The sequence below is a fragment of the Felis catus genome, chromosome B3 (assembly GCF_018350175.1).
Source record: "Felis catus isolate Fca126 chromosome B3, F.catus_Fca126_mat1.0, whole genome shotgun sequence".
Taxonomy (NCBI): domain Eukaryota; kingdom Metazoa; phylum Chordata; class Mammalia; order Carnivora; family Felidae; genus Felis; species Felis catus.
The window spans coordinates 38897539-38918090 of NC_058373.1; the positions used below are offsets into that span (position 1 = coordinate 38897539).

Below are 20552 nucleotides of genomic sequence, written 5' to 3' on the forward strand. Positions count from 1 at the left end.
TTTATTTTAAAAGACACAAAATACATAAGTGTTTGTGTGTGTGTGTGTGTGTGTGTGTGTGTGTGTGTGTGTTAAGTGCATAGAAAAAAGCCTAGAAGGGTTGTTACTAAACAGTTACTATTCACAGGGAATACAGAGGGATTTGTGTGGCTCGTAGGGGGCTATCACCCTTTTCGCTTTACATAATCCTGCATTGTCTGCATTAATTACATCCATTTATTCATGTATTACTTGTTGTATTAGTTTCCTAGGGCTGTCTTAACAAATTACCACACACTTGGCAAAACAGAAACGTACTCTTGGAGGCCAGCAGTCCGAAATCTGTCAAAACCATACTCCCTCTGAAGGCTGTCAGGAGAATCCGTCCAGCTGCTGATGGCTATTGGCCTTCCTTGACCGGTGGTCACCGTCGCTCTGGTCTTTGCCTCCACGGTCTCATTGCTTCCTCCTCCTCTGTGTGTCTCCTCTGTGTGTCTCTCATAAGGATGTTTGTCATTAGATTGAGAAGCCACCTGCCCCGAATGATCTCATCTCAAGATCGTGTTTCCAAACAGGGTCACATTCACTGGTTCCAGAGATTAGGACGTAGACATATTATTTTGGAGGGGAGGGTAGAGAGCATCATTCAATCCACTATGCTTCTATAATGTGAAAAAAATGAAAGGGAAAAGATTGAAAAAAAAAAAAAAAGAAATCATTATTCGCAGTGATTACTTCCAGAAGGAAAAACTTCCAAGTTTTCTAGAGTGAACTTCTATAACCTGTAGAGTCAGAAAAAAAGAAAAACAGTCAAAATGATAGAGCAATACTAGAAGCCACCATTGCAACAAAAGCAAAACGTGGTCCTAAGTTGCACAGACCCTGTTGACAAATGACCCTGATAACATCAGAGAGGAGTAGAAAGGTCATATCCTTCAACTCAGTGATGGAGCCCACTGGGGGGCTTAGATTGAGGGCCAGGGGTCCTACATCAGCCACGGGTTCTTAGATCCCCAGAGACATTAGCCTTCTCTCATGCAGGGTAGAGACTTAACCTGGGAATGCTGTCCACGAGGAGCCACCACCCACCTCGCCAGAAGAGGGGAACTACTTTCCCGGTGTTGGCTTGTACAAATAAAAAAAAAAATTATTTTTTCCCAAAGAAGCAAGGTTATTGAGTGGAGGTCATATGGGCCAGTTTCAGCTCACTGATATGTCTTTTGTTTTTTTAAATATATAACTTCTATTAGAGAGAGAGAGAGAGAGAGAGCACGCGAGTGGGGGAGAGGGGCAGAGGGAGAGAGAGAGGGAATCTTAAGCAGACTCCACACCCCACGCAGAGTACAATGCGGGGCTCGATCCCACGACCCTGGGATCGTGACCCGAGCAGGAATCAAGAGTCAGATGTATAACCGATTGAGCCACCCAGGCGCCCCCACACTAATGTCTTGTTTCATGTGCCCTGTGTCTACAATTTTTTCAAGTTAGTGGCCAACTATGTTCACATAAACTTTTGGGTTTTGGCTTCTCCTTATCTGCTGTGTGGAGTAAGTACTCCTCCATGGCAGGCCCCCCCCCCCCCCGGAGCCGGGGAGTGGCCGGTCCCTTTAGGTGGGACGTGCACAACCCAGTCTCTATCATTCTATATTTTCCTGACTCTCTTCATCTCCGTGGTCCACTACAGGCATGTGAGTTTGCAAACCCCTGACGGATGGAATAGAAACTGTTTTGTAGTGCAGTACATCATGGGTTAAGTGGGCTGGTACACCCTCTTGCTTCTAGGGAAAAACGTGTTCTAAGTTCCAAATAGCCAACAAATGAAGTTGAAGCACACAACCTGTTCATAAATTGGCGACTCCTCTACTGTGATGTTTTATAGTCTGCCTAAACAAGTAATGGAAAATGCATATCCATATATGCGCTCAGATATCAGAAATTCAATTCCACGGGCTATTTGGGAACGAAGTTTCAAAATTCTGCAGAGAATGATTATGTCTTCTGAGTCCGCATACAGGGGTGTACGTGTGTGCATCCGTGGGAGCTTGGACATGCTTTCCCTGCACTTGGCCAGAGCCTGTCCCAACCCCAACTGTGGGGGTTACTAAGTCATGAGCCCAAACTAGCCTCGTTATTTTTGGGTTAGAACCCGGGCCCTCTACAGAATCTCCTTGCTGGGATCTGCGTTGACTTGTGGCAGGTGTTTCCAGTGAAGCTTCTGAATTTTTCTTTTATTTATGTGTTTAAAGTTTATTTATTTATTTTGAGAGTGAGAGCTGGGGAGGGGCAGAGAGAGTAGAAGAGAGAGAATCCCAAGCAGGCCCCACACTGTCAGTACACAGCCCAACCCAGGGCTTGAACTCACAAACCACGTGAGCTGAAACCAAGAGTTGGTCACTCAACTGGCTGAGCCACCCAAGTGTCCCAAAGCTTCTGAATTAAAACAAAAAAATTAATCTTTATTTACTTTTGAGAGAGAGAGAGACAGAGTGAGAGTGGGGCAGGAACAGAGAGGGAGACATAGACTCAGAAGCAGGCTTTGGGCTCTGAGTTGTCAGCATAGAGCCCGACACAGGGCTCGAACTCATAAACTGTGAGATCATGACCTGAGCTGAAGTTGCACTTAACCTACTGAGCCACCCAGGTACCCCTTTGAAGATTCTGAATTTTTAATTTGAATTGAGCCATTGAGGTGAGAGGAAGTGGGTCAGAGGGAGTGTTGCCTCATCTAGGGCTGGAGTCTTTTGGGGAAGTGGTCCTTTTTTTTTTTAATGTTTATTTATTTAGTTTATTTATTTATTTTGAGAGAGAGAGAGAGAGAGAGAGAGAGAGAGAGAGAGAGAGAGAGAGAGAGTGTGTGTGTGTGATCAGGGGAGGGGCAGAGAGAGAGAGAAAGAAAATCCCAAGTAGGCTCTGGACCGTCAGTACAAAGCGCGACTCGGGGCTCGATCTCATGAACAGTGAGATCATGACCTGAGCCGAAATCAAGAGACGAGTGCTTAACTGACTGAACCACCCAGGTGCCCGGGAAGCAGTCCTTTTCTGTATTTTCCAGAACAGATTGCTAACTTTCCAGACCTCCACGGAGAGAATGTTCTTAAGGCTTTCCCCCCTTAAATTGGTGAGTAATCGGTGAGCACCTCCTCTGTCCGGAACACTAGGTTAGGACAGCGAGAAAGTTGAGACCTGAACGGAGCATGCAGACCACAGAGCTTTGACCCTGGTCAGGAAGTGGAGACCCAAAGAAGGGATGAAACATCAAATTAAAGCTCAGTGTCATGTGAAACAGATGAGATGCCACAGGTAACGAACCATAAATAGCCATGTGGATGGTGGAGACCCTGAGTGTATTGTATGTACCTTCAGAGAAGGGAAATATTGTTTTGGGCCAGGTGGTGACCAAGCAGTGGAGCTGGTGACTGAACTGAGTCTAAGCAGGGCAGAAAGCGGAAACACCAAACAGACGTGTGGCAGTGGGAACATGGAAGGCGGCTTGGGCCGTGGAGAGCTAGGCGAGAAAGGTTAAGACAGCGGGACTGTGGAGGGACTTGAATGACAGGATACTCAATCTTGGGCTTTGTTGCCTGGACAGTGGGGACCCTGGAAAGTTTTTGAGCAGAGGAATGGTGTGATCCAACTAGTACATCAGAGGATGAATCTGGAGGTGATACCAGGATGGTTTGGAGGTAGAAGGGAATGAGAGCAGGAGGGAGGCCAGGGGGGAAGCTCCTACAGAGGAGAAATGGCTTAACCTTGGCTAGGCCAGAGGGGCTTGAAGAGAAGGGGTAGATGGGGAGAGTCTTAGAGGGCTTGGTGGCAGCCAGATTGCAGTGAACGGGGAAGAGGAGAAGGAGCAACATCATGGTGGGGGGATGACCGTAGGTTTGGAGCCAGAAACCAGGATGGGTGGGGTACCGTGGCCTAAAAGAGCCACATGGGGTGGGAAGTCCCCTGGGAAGTGGCAAGAGGAGCAGACTGATGGGAGTCCTGCTCTGAGGCCCTGACGGGGCCCCCGGATGCGATGACCCAGCTCCGGTGCCACATTCTCGGCTGCTCGTTGGTGGTTTCCACTCGCATGCATTTCATCTCTTTACTCACGCTGGACGGGCTCACCAGCAATGGTCACAGAGGACCTGTTGTGGACCCTGAAACCCTTGGCAGACCTCCAAGCCCCTCATGCCTTCTCCAGCGGGTGGCCGTCAGTCTCCGATCCAGCAGACCACCTATCACGTAGCCCTGCCCGGTTGAGTAGGTGTTTCGTATCTGAACGATCTGAAAGACGTGGAGTGGTTATTCCGGCCCATCCCACGTCTCCACCTCTGAAATTCGCCAAGCTCTTTTGACTGCTTCCAGGGTTCACCACTCCCCACTGTCAAAAAGTCTTATTTATTTATTTATTTATTTATTTATTTATTTATTTATTTATTTATTTATTTATTTATTTATCGGGCAGGGAAGGGGCAGAGAGAGGAGACACAGAATCCCAAAGCTGACAGTGCAGGGTCTGACACAGGGCTCGAACTCATGAACCGTGAGATCCTGACCTGAGCTGAGATCGAGACTCAGACGCTTAACCAACTGAGCCACCCAGGCACTCCCCAGAAAGTCATTTTTTTCTTCTTTAAAAAAATTTTTTTAACCTTTTTTCATTTTTGAGAGAGACAGACAGATAGACACAGTGTAAGTGGGAAGGGGCAGAGCAGAGAGAGAGGGAGACACAGAATCCGAAGCAGGCTCCAGGCTCTGAGCTGTCAGCACAGAGCCCGATGTGGGGCTCAAACTCACGAACCATGAGATCATGACCCAAGCTGGAGTCAGGCGCCCAAGTGGCTGAGCCACCCAGGCGCCCCCAGAAAGTCCTTTCTTATGCTTACTTTCCGTTGCTCACATGAAGCTTTGACCTTCACGATGGAGTTCCAGTGTGCCCCTCCTTTCGACTAGGCCCCCTTGAAGTCTATGAGTTCATGTGTTTATGGGGGAGGGGCGGATAAGTCAATTAAAGGAAATACCAGCAGCGACATTATTATGTTTCTGCTGCATACTCACTGCAATGCCTTCCCCAGAGTGTGGGAAAGCAAAGAAATGGCCCCCTGTGTGTTTGGGATTGTTGCTAAATGCAAAGACACCATCATCGAGCCACGCCTCTACTTTGGTGCAATTGAGGATGTGTTCAGAGTCGGCCAGTCCCCATTCCTTTTTATTCTTCTATTCCTTTGTCGTCTTCGCTATTCCCCTGTCGGGCATCAGGTCCCTTTTCTCTGCCCTTTGTGTCCTCTCCACTTCGATCCACGTCTCCCCGCTTTGCCCCGCAACCAGTCTGTACTGATATTCATTCCAGAAGAATTACCCAGCCCATTTTGTGGTGGAAGGACGAGACTGGTGACTGGTGCAGCTGTTGGAATATATAAACATGGCTCTTTCTCAGGTAGCCTCTGAGATGCCAGTCTTAGCAGCCTCATTTTAAAAACTATTTATATTCACAAAAGTCTATAATAGCATTTTTATTGTGTACGCCTGTGATTTGGGCGCATTTTTTTTCCCCATGCCAGTTTCTTATTATCGTTCAATACTGACTACAGCCTTAAATGATAATGAAAACAGAAACACTCTTTTTAAAAGGCGATGACTGCTTTCCATGTCCTTTAGTATGTATGTGCTCTCCTGCCTGAAGGGGCCGGTTTGGTGCTTAAACTGTCTGCACCTGACTCCCTCAGAGCCCGGGTTCGTATACTTGCAGCACAGACCCGTTCTTTTATGCTTCTGCAGAGAATAAATTGAATACCAGGCTATTTAGTGTGTGGGTGTCTTTCAGGAGACCTTAAAACCCAAAGGCGGCCTGTGGCCACTGGGGATATTGGAATACATGTCTTCCCGTCTTTGCCTTGGGTTCCAGAACCCGGCATGGCCCCAGATGTCACACACTCGCCTTTGAAGAGAGATGTTTATTTGGGCCTTTCTTCCCTTGGTTCTCGTTTCTTTGCTTCCATGATGTGACCTGCCGCTTCCACCCTTTAGTTTTCCAGGGTATTACAAAAAAAAAAAAAAAAAAGTAACAAAACAGTTGCCCTGAGAGTTGAAGTGCGACAAATATAAGCTTATTATCTGTATTCCGTTATTATGAATAACTCACCAACTCTCATGCCATGTGTATGATTGACTTGCAATTATGGGTTACATTTTACAGCATTTCTGAATGGTATTCTCCCCTGGCTGTTCCTTAAGCCAAGTCTGGAACCCCCCTGGGTCACATGAGAAAGGGTGGATTTTACCGACTCCACCCTGTCGTCATTGTTTTTTTTCCCCCCCCCCAAGCCTAGATATTGGATCTGTAATTATACCTTCCATTTGCCATTTTATGCCTTTTCAAAAAGGCTTTACATGTTTTTGTGCTGATTCTCATAAAAATGCCTTTGGCACAGGCAATGCAGATACTATGGCCTGATTTCACAAGGAAGCAGGCAAAGCGAGATTCCATGACCTGCTTAGGTTCCGACAGCCAGGCAAAGATGGACCTGGGGCTGGAACTAGACTTCCTGATTTCAGGCTGTGTGGTCTTCCCGTGGCCACTGCATTTGTAACAAACCCAAGGCGGATTGGTCTCACATACAAGGGTGAGCAGGTTTTATGATCCTCATCTTTCGGATCAGAAAGTAGAAACTCAGAGCAGGGGGAGGGGGGACGGTGATAAATAAAAGAGGCAGGGGGCACCTGGGTGGTTTTATTTTTGAGAGTGCAAGCAGGGGGAGGGGCAGAGAGAGAGAGAGGGGGACAGGGGATCCGCAGCAGGCTCTGTGTTGACAGCACTGAACTCACGGTGGGGCTCAAACTCATGAAGTCAAGATCATGACTTGAACTGAAGTAGGACGCTTAACCGACGGAGCCACCCAGGCGCCCCAACGTATCTTTGAGCCCATATCTGAGCCATGAGCAAATCTTACTGATTCTGCCTTCAAAACATATCCCAAATTAACCATTTCTCACCACCTCCACTGCTGTCTTCCGGGGCTAAGCCTCTGTTTTCTCACACCTGAATTGCTGCAACCACTTAGTGAGTCTACACGGATGGTCTCCAGGGAACCAGGCCTCCTGGGAGTCATGCCTGTCTGCATCTATAACATTGAATGCTGGCTGGCTCGTGACTCATTTTAATTAATGGAACATGGGACATGTGATTCGCTGCGTTTTTTTTGGCCTGGGCATCAAGAAGGCGTTTGTACTTCCGAGAGCCCGGAGCTGCCTGGGAGGAGTCCAGCTACTCTGCTGGACAGACTCAGTGACGACGCCCCGTGGAGAGGTCATATGAAAGGGAGAGGCCTGAGACTGTACCGAGTAAGAGAAAGGTTCAGCAGTGTCCCAGCTGAGCCCAACCTTTTCACTGCCCCCCACCCCCCCACCCCCCCACCCAACAAAGGTGCCAGAAATATGAGTGAATATCATGGACATTTCAGCCAGTTGTGCCCTCATAGGACAGCAGCCTGATCCATTTCACCGGGAGCAGAAGATCCAGCCAGCTGAGCCTCAGTGACCCGTGGAACCAAGAGAGACGATAACTTGGTGATTGTTCTACGGCACCAAGTTTTGGCTGGGTTTGTTACAAGGCCGCAGTTAACTGAACATCTCAGGGGCCTCCCCACTTCCACTTTTTCTTGCCACCAGTCTATTTGCCACACAGAAGATTTAAAAAAATTTTTTTAACATTTATTCATTTATTTCTCTGAGAGAGAGAGACAGAGCATGAGCCGGAGAGGGGCAGAGAGAGAGGGAGACACAGAATCCGAAGCAGGCTCCAGGCTCCGAGCTGTCAGCACAGAGCCCGACGTGGGGCTCGAACTCACGAACCGTGAGATCATGACCTGAGCCAAAGTCGGATGCTTCACCAACTGAGCCACCCAGGTGCCCCATAGAAGATTTTTTTTTTTTAAATTTCAGTAAAATACACATACGTAAAATTCATCCTCGTAACCACTTTTAAGTACACATAAAATTCATTGTTGTAACCATTTTTAAGTATACATTTCAGTAGTTAGGTACATTCACATTGTTGTGCAACCACCTCCAGAACTGTTTTCTTCTTGCAAAACTGAAACTCTGTATCCCTTAAACAATAATTCTATTCCCCCTTCCCTTGAGCCCTTGGTGCGACCGCCTTCCTACTTGCTGTTTCTACAAATCTGACTCTTCCAGATACCTCATGTAAGTGGAATCATACAGGAGTTTTTTGTTTTTGTGACTGGCTTGTTTCACTTAATGTGATGTTCTCAATGTTGCAACGTGTTGTCTGCATTTCCTTCCTTTGGTTGCCTCCACCGTTTAGCTATTGTGAATCGTGTTGCTATGAACACGGGCATACAAATGTCTCTTCAAGACCCTGCATTCAATTCTTTTCAACACATACCCACAAGTGGAACTGATGGATCATATGGTATTTCTGGTTTGAATTTGTTTTCAAGTGTATTTATTTATTTTGAGAGAAACAGCACACAAGCAGGGGAGGGGCAGAGAGAGAGGGAGGGAGAGAATCCCAAGCAGGCTCCGCACTGTCAACACAGCGCCCCATGTGGGGCTTGAGCTCATGAACCGTGAGATCATGACCTGAGCCAAAGCCAAGAGCCGGCTGCTTAGCTGACTGAGCCACCCAGGGGCCCCAATTCTGTTTTGAATTTTTTGAGGCACCACCATACACAGAGGATTTTAAAATATAAATTTTGTCACGCCCTTGCTCAACACCCTCTGTTCACTTCTTGTTACTCTTAGAATAATATCAAAGACCCTACTATGGCCCACAGGGCCTGATAAAACCAGCCCGCGGCCGCCTCACCAGCCTCACATCCTGCCACTCGTCTCCCTCCCTCTGCTGTGGCCAATTCCAGCGTCTCGCTGCTCCTTGTCACCCCAGCCATGGCCCCACGGCAGGGATTTAGCTCTTGTCATTCTCTGCCTCCGGTGCCCTTACCTGGTGACTGACATGGCTCATGCCCTTGCCTCATTCAGGTCTCAGTTCAGATGTCCCCTCCTTCTGACCCCCCAATTTCAAATAGCACCCCCATCATCTCTATATCCTTATTTTTAATGTGCCATTTCATCTCTATCTGACAAGCAGGGAATTTATATTACTGGCACTCACGTATGATACTAACGACTCGCCTCGTACTGTTCCAAACACTTTACGTAGACTGACACGACTGACCTTAACGGCAGCCTTACGAATTAGGTATTTTTCTTCTTCTTCTTATCATCATCATCATCATCATCATCATCATCATCAGTATCTGCATTTTACAGATGAGAAAACTGAGACACCACGGGTTAAATAACTTCCCTAAGGTTCTACAGCTAGTAATTGACAGAGATGGGCTCAAACCAAGGCAGCTGGGGTCCAGAATCCACTCTACTGTACTGGGGAAACTACGTACGTGTCATGCATGTGTTTATTTATTGTCTGTCTTCTCCCATCAGTGTAACCTCCACCGGGATAGGCACCTTGTTTAGTTCACTGTTCTCCAAGGGCTTAGAAGAACATCTGGCACGTTTGCAATAAAAATGCATTGAATGAAAGAGTGAGTGGGTTCTTTGGGTTAGGCAGACACTGACCCTTGTCGGTGCTTTCCTGATCCGAAGACTTGTGTGGGTGGAATTTTATGACGGTGTGGGTCTGATTTTTAAAGTATATACAAGGACGCAAGCCCTCCGTTGTTTCTTCCCACTGATTTGGTTATGGCTGAAAAGTCCAGCTAGGCAGACAGAGCAGGTAGAGACACTAGACGCCCAATAATCCTTTATTCAGTGAATGGGTTGTGAGCTTTTTGCGGATAGAGACTAGTGTCTGTTTGATCCCTCTATCCCTCGCAGCCCTCGGCCCGCTGCTGGGCTGCCCTACCTCTGTTGCTGTTCTGGAAGAGAAGACTGCCGAGCGGACCTAGACTACTCTGTGTGGCAGTGTTTGGCGCACTTGTTTGCCCAGAAGTAGCTCCAAGGAGACGAGTGTGCAAGTTCCCGGCCAAAGACGACGCGGAGGGGATGTGAGTTGCAGCGTCTTCTCTTTTCTTTTGATCCTCCACATTAAACACATTCCTCTTCATAGGATTTAGTGTCAGCTTGTTTGGGACGCAGAAAGGAGTTTCTAAAACAGGGCTTTAGAAAATTCCCATGATTTCCTTCGTCCTTCACCTAAAGAGCTTCCATCGTGTAAAGCCTACCCCCCTCTCCTTGGCTTTTGGAAGAGCCAGGACTTCAGAGGTCTGCCTGGTGTTTTGCACAGAGAAACTGCTCTGTAAACAAATGCTGAATGAATGAATGAATGAATGAGTGAATGAATTGTTCTCCTTAGAAGTAGCTACGAGGAACCCAGGTCCACAACTGGCTGGCTTTTGACGGGGATCCACACTTGTGCTTTGACTTAGTTTTTCTCTCTAGTTTCAGAGACACTTAGGAGAGTCCTTCCAGTACCTTTTTCCATCAGATCGTCATCGAAATGTAGGTCAGAAGTAAAGAACACGAGCGTCTATTGAAGAGTGGCATCAATGCATTAAAAGGTACCCTGGTGGCCTTAAAGATTTAATGCAGCTTTTTAAAATGGCTAATTTATACACTGGGCTGGTCCGGCTCACCCTGGCACACTAGATCACATTATACAGAAAAGTAGATGGAACACACATATAATAGGCGGTAGCTGGGCTCAGTTATGACCTTATTTTCACTGATAAAGACAAATCTCATAATTCACTGGTAGCAGTCAGTCTTTTTTCTTTCCCTGGACTCATGAGGATACAAGTCACGTCCACTGAGCCTGCTCTGTGGATGACAAGGAAACTCTGGCAGCCAATCATCGCAAAGGTGATTCATTCATTTGCATTCAGATATCCTGTTGGTTAAAAAGCAATAAAAATGTTTGGGGCTTTTTTTCTCCCCCCACACTATAAAAAGTGGCTTACTGGTAAAATATACGCCTTCACTCATCTTGCAGAGCTGCTATAAAAAATAACATTTGGCAGTGGGAAGTGGGACTTTGCTTGAGGAACTAATGTGTACAGATAATATTTATACATTTCTTAGATGGCCATGGACACTTGTCAAGGCTTTCGTGTTCCAAAGACGCATACGGATAAAATTTGCTGTGGTGTGGGTCTTGATTGTTAAAGAGTACACATGGATTTCTAAAGTGCAAGGTTGCAGAATGAAGTGGTAAGAGAAACGAGGGGCCTGGAGCAGCGGGGGTGGCGGGTGACGTTAGGCAAAGTACTGAATCTGACTCTCACGCCAGTCGTGAGAAACGCCATGCTTTCTTGGCTTCACGCTTTCCCTGCCTGCGTTCGTTCCCTCTCAGATCGGCTTGCCCACGCCAGCTTCCACTTTCAGCCCTGTTCTGGGAGCCCTGACTTTGGCCAGAGAGGCCAGTTGAGGGCCAAGCAACCCGGTCGGGGCCTCAGAACGCTAGGCTGTTTCCAGGAGACGCGAAATGGCTCAAGGAAAACCAAGAGGCAGCGTCAGGGGAGTGGAGGATGGAGGGATCCAGAATTGCTGAAGCCTGGGTGCCCTGCTGGGGCAGAAATCCAGTAGGGAGCCTGGATGTTTATTTCCAAAGCCGGGGCTGCATCCTGCGTTTTGCTCTGCGCTGTGCTGAGTACAATGTTGGATAAATGTTAACAACAGCAGCCATAACGATGGCAATGGCAGCCGTGGTCACTCCACCTCCTGCATGCCAAGGGAATTTGAGAGATTTCGCCATTTCTTGTGATGGGCGTCGGTGTACCCAGGATCCCGGCCCCCTGGTATTTTCCTGTTCTCCCGTCTGTTTGGAAAGACCCTGGGGAGGTAGGAAAGAGGGCCCAGAGACTAGTGCTTTCTGCACATCCATCTTCAGAACAGTCACTCCGAGAATGAGCAAATGCCCTTCATGTGTCTTGTCTGCCAATTAGACCCCTCTGTCCGCCGAGACCCTTTCAAAAAACAATAATGAAACCTTCATTTTAATTATTCTCTTTCTTGGTCCCACTTCAGGACTATGCCTTTTAAATAAGTTACACCAGAGTTTCTTCCTTCTCATCTCGCTCCTAATTAAGGACGGTGGGGGGTATCCTTTGGTCTTATTTTCTTATAATTTTAATTACACCGATCTAGGCTTAAAACAGGACCCATTTAAGTGCTGAGAAGATATGTATTTTCTGGTTCAGTGAGTTTTTTCCTCCCACGCCTCTTCGAAGAGGACATAGTCGAGAAACGGAGCTTCTCCGAGCACCAAATCTCGCTAAGCCTGCCTTGCCCTGGACGAAGGACCGGGAGCCCTGGAGGGGACCCCAGCTGCTGCAGGAGGGCCTCGTATCTTCAGGAGGACTGACATCTTACCATAAGGAGCAGCCAACGTGATGAAAAGTCAGAGTGCGGATGACAGCCCCAGGAAATACCCCAAGGGAGCGCAGGGGTGTCTCTCGCTAAACAGCTGAATGGTCTGCGAGTTTCTCTTCCCTGCCCTCCACAGCACTTGGCCTGGTCATGCTTAGAAGGGCGGTCATCATGCCGTTTCTCTTCCTCCTCTTCCTTCCAGATCCTGGTCTCGAGCATGGCCTTGACTTCCATGAGGAGTACTGCCACTCTGCTTCCTAGAGTCCACATGATTCAGTGGTAAGAGACTATGAGATCTAGGAGATCAAGGCCAAGGTTTGAATCCCAGACTGGCTGATACTTGTCATACAGTCTTTTTTTAAAATTTGTTTAATGTCTATTTATTTTTGAGAGAGAAAGAGAGAGAGAGAGAAAGAGAAAGAGAGAGAGAGGGAGAGCACAGGTAGGGGAGGGGCAGAGAGAGAGGGAGACACAGAATCTGAAGCAGGCTCCAGGCTCCGAGCTGTCAGCACAGAGCGTGGCACAGGGCTCGAACTCATGAACCGTGAGATCATGACCTGAGCCGAAGTTGGATGCTTAACCAACTGAACCACCCAGGCACCCCAGATACTTGTCAGATAGTCTTGGGCAAATGATTTCCCTGTTGGGCTCTGAGGTCCTCTTCCAAAGAAAAGGGGGGGCTCATGATATCTACTTGGCAGGGCAGTTGGGCAGGACGCATATGACAATGAATGCTAAGGGAAATATGCCTCCTGGCACGAGGTAGGTGCCCCCTAAACCTTGTTGCCCCTTTCCTTTGTCAGATAAGTATGGGCAAGTACCTGAGAGGGTGGGCAGATATCTGAAGGACTGAATTATAAAGATAGTAACACACATAAACGATAAAGATAATAAAGATATAAAGATATAATGAAATAAAGATAATAAAGATAACACACAATAAAGATAAACAAAGATAGTAACACACACACACACACACACACACACACACACACACACACACAATGTGTATCTTGTCCTCTCTGCTTGGCCCATCCTTTTCTTTTTCCTGCCTCCTCCTTCATAAGGTTTACTCTGATGGCTTCCAGTCCACATCAATCTTGCCCAACCCTTTTGTACCTATTGCCTCAAACACACGGCTTAACATTACATCAGGTTTCACGAGGGTTTGTATGTTAAAACCTTCTCTCTCTCATCAGGTGAGCTCCTTGGGAAGGGACTAAACGGGATTCTTTTTCCCGAGTTTTTGCAGTGTCCAGCGCTGGACCAGGCATGCAGTAAGTGTTTAATAATTGATTATTAAGTAAAGTGCCATTATTAGTCCTGCCTGAGGGTGGAGACTGTGTTTCATTTTATTATTATTATTTTTTAAATGCTTATTTTTTGGAGGAGAGAGAGAGAGCACACAAGCAGGGGAGGGGCAGAGAGAGGGGGACAGAGGATCCGAAGCAGGCTCTGTGCTGACAGCAGAGAGCCCGGTGTGGGGCTTGAACTCACGAACTACGAGATCATGACCTGAGATGAAGTCGAACGCTCAGCCGGCTGAGCCACCCAGACGACCCTAGAGACTTTATTTCATATGTTTTTTTGTATCTCTATAGCAGTTGAAGCGCGAAGCATCTAGACATTCAGGTACTCAGTTAAACACTTGTCAGGCTAAAATTACCTTTTGTTTGAGAGAAGACTTTGAAGGGTGGTTAGCCGTTGATGGGAGAAGGGCAGCAAGAGATGGAGGAAGAAAAGCCGAATCTATAAATGGCTCTGAAATGCCTGGGATTTGGGGCAGTTTGTAAATCATGCTCGGGCAGGGCAGAAAGTGCATCATAAAGGGAGTTTGTGGAGACTTGGCTTCCGGTCTTAGCTGGGACAGACAATTGATCTGATATGGCTCCTCATAGGCCAGATCTGGAACCAGGTGGCCCTCTGGCTTTTGGTCAAAAGGCAAGTTTCTTCTGGACACAGGAGCCCTTTGGAAACTTGTCACCTCTCACTCACCCTATTGACGGCTCCTAGTTTCTTCTGATAGTTTGATCTTGGCCCGTAATCCTTAAATAGACAAAACTTCCAAGGAAGCTGATTTGCATTGGATTGAAAGTCAATTGGGCTGCTGCAAGAATATGAGATTAGGCCTCAGGGGAAGGAAAGGCAGTTATCTTTCAACTTTCTGCAGGTCAGAGGCAGCAGTGGGGCTGCTCCTCTTGGAATGGTCCTGAGAAGGTGACCCTCTGTGTTCCCTAAGTGTGACCAGGAAACTCAGCTGACCCCTTCTTCAGGCTGCTTTCCGTTTCTCCCCTGGCCTGTCACGAGGCTCACTGTCCTTCGACCTGTGTGCACCGCCCTGACCCCATCCTCTTCTGGGGCCCTGGCCGAAGGACCCCTGCAGCTGGTGGCCATTGTGTTCCCTGGCCTTGGGAGCTCAGTTCTGTAAGCCTTTGTGCCTCCAGGTGTCCGCTCAACACAGTGGATGATACAGGAACTGTGGGATGCGGCCCCGTAGGCTACAAACTCCAGCAACAACAGAGCCCCGCAAAAAACCCAGGCCCCCAGTTTTGACCTTGAGCTGGTCGTCATGCTGTTCTGGCCACAACACGCCGGGGTGGCCTTAAATGCACAGAACCAGGGGGCAGGGTAAGTTTAGCTTTGTCACTGTCTCACACCGCCTTGTTTCTCTTTCACCCAGCCTGATTTCTTTCTCTCTTTTTGCACTACCCCAGATTACGAAGGGCAGGAATCTTTCCCAGCCGAGCTGGATGAGCGGTCCAGGGCGGCAACGGAGCCGTCCTGGAGGGGGCTCTCCAAGTGCACAGGCTGCTCGCTTCTATTAATTCACAAAGCGCTTTCCGTGAGGGAGCCAGACAAGCAGCATTATTATTATCATCAATCACTCCGCGCTGAAGAAACTGAGGCAGCCGAGGGAGGGAGTGGAGGGCCGCTAAGCTGGCTCATTCAATGGGAGGAGGAGGAGGAGGCGGGGAAGGTGCGAGCCGCCTTCTCCCGCCAGCTGCCAGCTCGGGAGGTGAAGACGCAGAGGGATGACCAGCCTGTGGGAGCCGCATTTCAGACCAGGCGCCCCGCCCCGGCCAGCCGTTTTCTTTTTCGGGTCCCTAAATCGAATACATTTTGATTCAATTTGGATGTTCTGGATTAGTGGAAGGGAACGGGGTTTAAAAGAGGTCAGCTCCATTACTCAGCATTATTAATGATGTTGTCGACTGTTAAAATCTCAAAAAACTAGGAAACTAATAAATTTTACATATTGAAAAATCACAGATGGATCAGGCAAATGGATAAATTCTGAAAAGTATTTAATATCTGTTAAGAGGACAGAATGATAAATTCAATATTGAAAACCAATATCAGATTCACAATTACAGGCCATTTATCATAACCAACTGCATGGACAGCATCTTTTTGCAGGGAGCATGGTGTGATTCATAAGCAGAGACCCGGAACAAGTCCATATGAAACGAGAAATAAATCTGCTTTACATATTGGAAACTTCTTTCCACTTCCTATCTTTATTGCCAACAATAATGTTAGCTTTCAAGAACAAATTGTTACACATTAAACCCATGCATAATGAGCCCAATTGAGTAAAAAACTTCCCTAAAAAGAGCTTTAAATTATTCCAAATTGGGTTATTAGCTTTAGCTCTAATTCCACGGAGAGGGCCCACCAGTCTCATAGTAAAGTTTCAGCGCTTAACCCGACAGTTGGTTTCCCAGATTGGGCCCCAAAGTTCTGGCTTTGTTCTTTCTTCTCCGACCCCAGCCCCTGAAAATTGAACACGGTCACGGTCACGCTAAGGAACAAACAGGGAGTGTTCATGAAACAAATTGTAAGAACATTGCAATTTACATTTTTGATTTTAAGATGCATGATTCTGCATCCTTTGAATATTTGAGGACCTGTAAGCAAATGGGATGATTTGAATTCAGACCCTTGCTTGTCCTGGCCAGGACACCAGCTCTGTCAATGTTTTGATCTAACGACATCCGAGGATCAAGTGGCAGGGAGGTGACTTGGCTGTAGACATCTGTCATTTCTCTGGCTGCCCAGGCTGATCCAGCTGGCATGTCTTAAAAAAGACAGAGGATGGTGTTAAAAATTTTTTTTCTTTATCTCAAGAATGAGGTGCTCAAGGGGTGCCTGGCTGGCTCAGTCAGTAGAGCCTTTGACTCTTGATCTCGGGGTTGCAAGTTCAAATTCCACATTGGGTGTAGAGATTACATAAAAGTAAAACCTTAAAAAAAAAAAGGAGAGGGAGAATGAGGTGCTCACATGTAGAAAATTTGGAATGTGTAGGACGGAAAAGGCTTCGTCCCCTCACGGAGGTCACCAATTACATTTGACATGTGTCTTTTGTGTCTTTGCTCTCTTTTTTTGCTGTGCGTTTTCTTTACATAGTTGAGGTTATGTATTTACAGTTTTCTATCCCATGCAATCATAATTTTGATGCTTATGTAATACTCCATCATTTCATAATGAACCCCTTCCCTACTGCGGAGCACTTAGAGTGCCTCACCGCTTCTCTCTGTTATAAATGACATTGCAACGACCACCTTTGTGCACTCATCTTTGGGTGAATTTCTGATTATTAAGATTTATTCCCAGAAATCTCATTGTTGGGTTAAAAAGTGTGAACATTTAAAAACCTGTGATATATACGAAGGCAGAAAAGAGAATTTTATGTAAACCCCTCATTCATGAGTTTCTTAATTGTTTGGGCAAGCTGCTGCCATGGTCCAGAGGTGACTGGAGTCAGATCCACCTAAGTTCAAGAGCTACAGACTAGCTGGGAGACTAGCAGGGAGACTTAACCACTTGGAACCTCCATGGTTACATCTGTAAAATGGGCCTCACGATACCTTCATCTCAGGGTTGATGTGACGATAACATGTGACAGTACCTATCAGGTGCTTCACGCAGTGCCTCCGGACACACAGTGAACACTCCATAAAAGGCCAATAGTATTGGTCTTCATGCATTTTTTTGTGGCAGAATATTTTAACTATGTCCTTATAATATGCATAATACGTATAGTATGATACATGCATATATAGTATAATATAAAATGTAATAGAGTATACTACAATAAATACTAATATACTAAAAACATATTATTAGCATATATTATGGTATATTAATATATATACCATATTAATATAAGTATGTTATATAAGTATAATATAAGTATATTAATTATATACTTAATATAGTATTTAATGTTATTAATTTAAAATTATTAATATATTAATATTAATATAATAATTAATATAAGTATATTAATATATGTAGTGTCTTAGCATATATAGTATAATAATATATAATATAATGCATATATAATACATATAACACATATACATAAAGGTACCATATCATCTTAAAACCTTTAAGCTTTGATGATATTCTCCATTACCTCCAGGATAAAATTCTAACCTATCAGTCAGTACCCTTCACCATCAGAGCCCGTTCGCCTTTCCAACCTTCTTCTCTTCACTGCATTTGCTCCAGCTGCAAATGTACCATTCTTGAATGTGTCGTAGATCTCCCATCACTGCGCGCATGTCCCTTCTTTCTCCAGCGCTTCCTTTCCCTTCTTTTCACTGGTTGCCAAACCAGACTTACGGATTCAGGTGTGGCTCAGGCATCACCATTTCCACCAAGCCTTCCTGATACCTCCCCAGGCAGGATGGACATGTTTGTCCTCTGTGCTCCCACAGTGCCTGTGTATACCTGGGTTGCAGCTTTGCGAGTTCTCATGGGTTATAGCAGGTAAGGTGCATTTTCGTCTCTCCCACTAAACCGGGGGCACTATAAAGGTTAAGATCATGTCCTATCAATCTTGGTTTTCCTTCATGCCTACTACAGTGCCTGACACAATAGAAGGACTCAATCAAAGCTTGTTAAATGTAACATAGGTGGCGGGTATGATCAAAGAAATCCATAAATGACACTTAAAGGCAAATTGAATTGCTACTGAATTGAAAGCTGATTGCACTTTAATTTTTTATTTATCATGGGATTTAAATTGTACTTTGGGCCATTGTGAAGTGTTTTCTAAGCCTTGGAATACTTAATGCTATTTGTAAAGTGTTTCTAGGCAAATTATTGAGATTTAAAAATGTGCAAGGAATTTCAGAGGACCCTGTGTAAACATATATCAACATATCTCATGGGAAATTATAACATGTATCGGTTATATAGATGCAGATACTGGAACCCAGGAAAGAGAGACTGTGGAGTTATTGGGACCCTGAATTTCTTGCCTTACTTATATCATACTACGGTGAAAGCTGAAGTTCAAAACAGTTTCCATATTGACTCCGTATACCATTTAACTACCCTGCTAAAATATCTGGGTCATGTCTAATTGACAAGTATTGCCATTATCGTTATTTTTGTCTGTTTGGCTCAGTGCTGGATCTCCAATACCTAGAACAGTCAGAGGCACTCAATCAATATTTGCCAAATGACCAAACGAATCAGCCATCACATTTGGTAGGACCCAATCTGCGTCCATTTGGGGTTGTTTAGTTCAACTTGACAAATCATTATAGAGTGCTTTCTGTGTTCCAGATGCCTTGCCAAGGAGGTGAGGGTATGAAGATGAATGGTATATGGTTCCTGTCTTCATGATCTCGACATCTGGTGTGGGAAGCAGACGTTGTAACAGATAAGTGCAGTGCGCGGTGGTTAGTGAAAGAGAGGCCTGGGTACAGGGTTCCAGGAAACCCAGAGGAAGGGGGTTCAGTCCAGCCCGGGGGGCTTCAAGGAAGATTTCTGATAGGACAACATGCCCAAGCTGTCTTGCTGGATGAGTAAGAGGAAAGCTGGAAGGGTGCTCCAAACAGAGGAGATTATCACTAGTCAAGACAGGGGTATGACATCTCATTCGCTGATGCTTCTCAGAAACATTCTTGGTGGCCTACTGTGTGCCAGACATGTGGCAGCAAACCGAACGGAAGCCCCTTCCCTCGCTCGTGTTCCAGTAGACACAGGGCCTGCAAACCTGCAGCATCGCTGGAGAACCAAGAGCAGAGCGGGGAGCGGTGGCAGAAGAGACTGAACAGCAGGCTGGCGCTTGGGTTTATGCGAGAATTGAGTTGGTTCCCCACCTACTTCCGCCGAGGACTTGAGGCATTTATAAAGAGCTAAGGGTTTGCCAAACGGAGCTGCCACCGGCCAGGAGTCCCAGACCCCCTCCTGAGGTGGGCGGTTCTTCTGCTTCCTCCAAAGTCTCTTGGTCACTGCAGGGAACTGACTGCTAACAGGGCTGGAGAAGCGATGCTGCCCCCCGGGACCCTGGGCACTCCTCGAAATCCCCTTGGGTTGACTCAGTAATTTGGGTTGTGGCGCACGGCGGGGAGAGCCTGGCACACACGGTGAGAACATTGTAAATGCCCGTTGGATGAAAACATGAGGGATTGGACGTTATCTGTAAAACGAAGGGGTGGCCAATCCCTTGGAGCCTTGACTTGAGTCTAAGAATGAGTAACGGTAGGAGCTTCCCGGAAAGTAGGGATGGCCTCCTCAACCAACACTTCACTCCACTCAAGTCAAAGGATAAATAGCCAAGAAGAAAAGCTGTGTGCCATCCATCCATCCAACATTAGGCCGGGCGCTGTCTGAAACATTGGCGCCATTGAAATGCCTTTATGAAAGTCACTGTCCGATGGCGGCAGGTAGACCGGTGAAGAGATAATCAGATGGCAGTGAGAAAAGTACTAACCAAGGCGGGTAGACAGGTAGGGTGAAGGGGCCAAGAAAGACCTTGTCGGGGCGCCTGGGTGGCGCAGTCGGTTAAGCGTCCGACTTCAGCCAGGTCACGATCTCGCTGTCCGTGAGTTCGAGCCCCGCGTCGGGCTCTGGGCTGATGGCTCGGAGCCTGGAGCCTGTTTCCGATTCTGTGTCTCCCTCTCTCTCTGCCCCTCCCCCGTTCATGCTCTGTCTCTCTCTGTCCCAAAAATAAATAAAAAAACGTTGAAAAAAAAATTAAAAAAAAAAAAAAAGAAAGACCTTGTCAATGAGCAGGGTTTTATTTTTTATTAAAAAATTTTTTTTTCAACGTTTATTTATTTTTGGGACAGAGAGAGACAGAGCATGAACGGGGGAGGGGCAGAGAGAGAGGGAGACACAGAATCGGAAACAGGCTCCAGGCTCTGAGCCATCAGCCCAGAGCCCGACGCGGGGCTCGAACTCACGGACTGCGAGATCGTGACCTGGCTGAAGTCGGA

The 20552-nt window shown here is 46.6% G+C and overlaps 1 long non-coding RNA gene across 1 annotated transcript; it reads left to right on the forward strand.

Annotated features, from left to right (window-relative positions):
* Positions 1-8598: 8598 nt before the first annotated feature.
* Positions 8599-20123, forward strand: LOC123385886. Its single transcript, XR_006599087.1, has 3 exons — positions 8599-12594; positions 13515-13592; positions 18895-20123. It is a non-coding gene; the product is annotated as an uncharacterized LOC123385886 (long non-coding RNA).
* The last annotated feature ends 429 nt before the right edge of the window (positions 20124-20552 follow it).